A 5,000-nucleotide genomic window follows, 5' to 3' on the forward strand; every position below is an offset into this window, starting at 1 on the left:
GCAAAAAACGCTGGGCAAATATATTTCTCGGAAGAGTAACGACAGTCCGAGCCTCCTGCGTGGGAAGAGTCTTTCTAGGCCCTGACCCACGGGAAGGGTTTAGCTTCCCCCATCCCGGACATTTGAAGTCGTCACACTACCGGTATTGACTAATAGACTGATTGCTGATAATCACTAGCCATACACTGGGGGAAACGGCCGACAGGGGCAGCAACATAGTGGAGCCGCAGTGTCACTAATGTACAGAGATAGAACAGTTTCGACTGGAACCAGAGTAACCGTATACACGGCACTGATTAGTAATAAATGCAGAGCCATCAGAATACAGATAATATATACAACCGTCCCTATACATGCTGAAAGACTCTGCACACAATGAGAACCACACGTCAGCCAGACACTATCACACACTACTCTCTGCCTCTAACAGGCACACACACAATATCTAACCACCAGCATGGAAGAACATCCGGTGCATCCTCTCCGCCACATTACACAATCCACACTATCATAACCAGACCGGGAGGTCCACCCAGAAAACAGAATATCCCACCCTTCCGACATCCGCCATTGCTCAGCTAAGCCACGAACACCCACACATGTCCTACACAGGGGTGCACCCAACATCACCATACTGCCTCCTGTCACAGTACACAAACAATGGCAGGAATGAAAGACACAGATCTGCCACAACCTTGGAATCGGAGCGCCGCCTGTCATGAGCCACAAGTGCATCCTGACGTGACAAATCGGATGATCCCGCAGGCATGCACTTACGATAATCACTATCAACGAACCTGCCGCCGCCCCCCCCCCCAAATACACCTTTCCCTACAACAATGTGTACCTTAACCTAAGCTATATCGTACCTTAACCTAACCGACATTGCGCCTTAACCTAACCTACGTTGTACCTTAACCTAACCTATGTTGTACCTTAACCTAACCTATGTTGTACCTTAACCTAACCTACGTTGTGCCTTAACCTAACCTACGTTGTGCCTTAACCTAACCTACGTTGTGCCTTAACCTAACCTACGTTGTGCCTTAACCTAACCTACGTTGTGCCTTAACCTAACCTACGTTGTGCCTTAACCTAACCTACGTTGTGCCTTAACCTAACCTACGTTGTGCCTTAACCTAACCTACGTTGTGCCTTAACCTAACCTACGTTGTGCCTTAACCTAACCTACGTTGTGCCTTAACCTAACCTACGTTGTGCCTTAACCTAACCTACGTTGTGCCTTAACCTAACCTACGTTGTGCCTTAACCTAACCTACGTTGTGCCTTAACCTAACCTACGTTGTGCCTTAACCTAACCTACGTTGTGCCTTAACCTAACCTACGTTGTGCCTTAACCTAACCTACGTTGTGCCTTAACCTAACCTACGTTGTGCCTTAACCTAACCTACGTTGTGCCTTAACCTAACCTACGTTGTGCCTTAACCTAACCTACGTTGTGCCTTAACCTAACCTACGTTGTGCCTTAACCTAACCTACGTTGTGCCTTAACCTAACCTACGTTGTGCCTTAACCTAACCTACGTTGTGCCTTAACCTAACCTACGTTGTGCCTTAACCTAACCTACGTTGTGCCTTAACCTAACCTACGTTGTGCCTTACCCTAACCTACGTTGTGCCTTAACCTAACTTACGTTGTGCCTTAACCTAACTTACGTTGTGCCTTAACCTAACTTACGTTGTGCCTTAACCTAACCCATGTTGTGCCTTAACCTAACCCATGTTGTGCCTTAACCTAACCCATGTTGTGCCTTAACCTAACCCATGTTGTGCCTTAACGTAACCCATGTTGTGCCTTAACGTAACCCATGTTGTGCCTTAACGTAACCCATGTTGTGCCTTAACGTAACCCATGTTGTGCCTTAACGTAACCCATGTTGTGCCTTAACGTAACCCATGTTGTGCCTTAACGTAACCCATGTTGTGCCTTAACGTAACCCATGTTGTGCCTTAACGTAACCCATGTTGTGCCTTAACGTAACCCATGTTGTGCCTTAACGTAACCCATGTTGTGCCTTAACGTAACCCAATTTGTGCCTTAACGTAACCCAATTTGTGCCTTAACGTAACCCAATTTGTGCCTTAACGTAACCTAATTTGTGCCTTAACGTAACCTAATTTGTGCCTTAACGTAACCCATATTGCGCCTCAACCTAACCTATATTGCGCCTTAACCTGACGCACGTTGTCGCTGAACCTGCTCTGTAATTGTTATGCAACTCGTTAAATTAGTGTAGTGTTGCCTAACCGCAACCCTCGCAATATAGTTCGCTATTCGCACTGCCCGGTCCCCTGTGTATCGCGTCATGTTAAACACCTTGCAAGTGTTGCTGACTTTCCACATGCTCCTGCTATACACTGTAATGTGGATAGCAGCAGGACGTACATGCCCCCCCCCTTCCCCCCTGCCTTCGCAAGCTGGTCGTTGAGAAGTTTGCATGTTCAATGCCCTTCGCATGCCGACGTACTCAGCCTACGTTGTGGTACGGCCTGTCACCTGTCCGCGGATGTACGCAAAACCCACAAACTGTGCTGCACATTGGTCCGTATGTACTGAATGATACATCGTGGCACATGTGTGACCGTACGACGACTGCGCCTAGCAACGGCGGACCATACAGTCCAAATATTGTGGACGCAGCTACGTGTCGTCTCCCTTTAGGAGCTGGATTGCAGTGTGGTACGCCATTCAGACGTGTGGGAGGAACGGACGCCCTGGATGGCGATCAGCATGAGCAGTCTGTTGATGTAGTGGAGCGTGTATTCGGACGTAGTCGTCTCTTCTCACACACTGTGATAGCATGTTGCACCGCGTTCCACATCTGCGACATGCTGCAGAGGCCGGCTGACAGTCGTTCGCGCAATGGACACCGCATACGTACGGGGGCTACCTTCCACGTGTTCTCTAGGCGTGCACATGTTGTTGCGTCTATGTGGGCAGACGTAGTGTGTTGTGACACCTGACACAGGCATGCAATACTCGTTGCAAATGGCGATGGACGTCTACGTTTGCTGGTGACGTTACGCAAATGAACAACTGGTAACCCGTTGTGGTGCGGTTGTTCTCGCTAGAGGTGAATCAGTGTTGGCGACGATCGGTCGAGCTATTAACCGGTTGTTTCATGGATACCCACCATGCCCACGAACGTGAAAGGGGACCCACCATGCCCACGAACGTGAAAGGGGATCTGGGTGTGAGGCGATACGCGGCGGTGGCTGGGTGGGACCGTCCCCGGCCGGTGAGGGGGGGCCGCCCGGCGTGCTGGCAGCGCGGTGCGTGGGCGCACGCGCTACAGCCGGCTGGTGGGGGCGGCCAGTGGCAGGCGCGCCGGCCGACGGACGCGGCAGGCGGCGCAGCTGCGCGCCGGCGCCCCCTGCTCGCGGCGCCTTGCGGCCAAAGTAGGTCCTCGCGGGCCCGGTGCGAAGCGCGGTGGCCATCTGCAGTGTGCTGGTCCGATTGAGGACTGTGTGCGCTGAGGATGCGCCGCCGCCCGGCGCTCGGCGCCGCGACGCCGTCTGCTGCTCGGTCGCCCCAGCGGTTCTCGCAGGTGGTTTGTATCGCAGCTGTGCGGACGTGTTGGCGCGTGCGCTGTGCTGGGAGAGTTCGCTTCGGCACCCAAGTGGGGCTTTTGTCCTTCTGTGGCGCTGGCGTTGGAGCTGCCGGTCACCGTAGGTGGCGCGTGTTGTCTCCCGCCGGCAATGCCACGACAGCACGCTCCCGGGCCTCTGTCGGCAGCGGCAAGCTCAGTTGGGAGCACGGGTGGTCGCACCTAAAGCGTCTACTCGCCTAACTCCGGGCGATTGCGCCTCTCTCGAACCCGACCAAGTACTTAGGACGGCGCTGCGCGCCGCCGGGACCTGAGAGGGTTTCGAGGTGTGTTGTGCAGGGGAGCTCAGCCTCCTCCTGTTTGCAGAATAATTGAGCGGACGCTTGCGTGTTCGCGCGGGCCCCCGGGACACACTCCCGGGCGGCCGGCTGCTCAGCTCTAGTTGACGCAGCTCCCTGGTTGATCCTGCCAGTAGTCATATGCTTGTCTCAAAGATTAAGCCATGCATGTCTCAGTACAAGCCGCATTAAGGTGAAACCGCGAATGGCTCATTAAATCAGTTATGGTTCCTTAGATCGTACCCACGTTACTTAGATAACTGTGGTAATTCTAGAGCTAATACATGCAAACAGAGTCCCGACCAGAGATGGAAGGGACGCTTTTATTAGATCAAAACCAATCGGTCGGCTCGTCCGGTCCGTTTGCCTTGGTGACTCTGAATAACTTTGGGCTGATCGCACGGTCCTCGTACCGGCGACGCATCTTTCAAATGTCTGCCTTATCAACTGTCGATGGTAGGTTCTGCGCCTACCATGGTTGTAACGGGTAACGGGGAATCAGGGTTCGATTCCGGAGAGGGAGCCTGAGAAACGGCTACCACATCCAAGGAAGGCAGCAGGCGCGCAAATTACCCACTCCCGGCACGGGGAGGTAGTGACGAAAAATAACGATACGGGACTCATCCGAGGCCCCGTAATCGGAATGAGTACACTTTAAATCCTTTAACGAGTATCTATTGGAGGGCAAGTCTGGTGCCAGCAGCCGCGGTAATTCCAGCTCCAATAGCGTATATTAAAGTTGTTGCGGTTAAAAAGCTCGTAGTTGGACTTGTGTCCCACGCTGTTGGTTCACCGCCCGTCGGTGTTTAACTGGCATGTATCGTGGGACGTCCTGCCGGTGGGGCGAGCCGAAGGCGTGCGACCGCCTCGTGCGTGCTCGTGCGTCCCGAGGCGGACCCCGTTGAAATCCTACCAGGGTGCTCTTTATTGAGTGTCTCGGTGGGCCGGCACGTTTACTTTGAACAAATTAGAGTGCTTAAAGCAGGCAAGCCCGCCTGAATACTGTGTGCATGGAATAATGGAATAGGACCTCGGTTCTATTTTGTTGGTTTTCGGAACCCGAGGTAATGATTAATAGGGACAGGCGGGGGCAT

General features: G+C 52.8%; 1 non-coding gene across 1 annotated transcript in view; it reads left to right on the forward strand.

Moving 5' to 3' along the window:
* The first annotated feature begins 4,020 nt into the window (after positions 1–4,020).
* LOC126439680 (small subunit ribosomal RNA) overlaps positions 4,021–5,000 on the forward strand; it is a 1,909-nt gene continuing 929 nt past the window's right edge. Inside the window, exon 1 of the ribosomal RNA XR_007581314.1 lies at positions 4,021–5,000. This exon is cut by the window's right edge and continues 929 nt beyond it. This is a non-coding gene — a ribosomal RNA (small subunit ribosomal RNA).

This window comes from Schistocerca serialis, unplaced genomic scaffold (assembly GCF_023864345.2).
Source record: "Schistocerca serialis cubense isolate TAMUIC-IGC-003099 unplaced genomic scaffold, iqSchSeri2.2 HiC_scaffold_133, whole genome shotgun sequence".
In the NCBI taxonomy this organism is placed as follows: Eukaryota; Metazoa; Arthropoda; class Insecta; order Orthoptera; family Acrididae; genus Schistocerca; species Schistocerca serialis.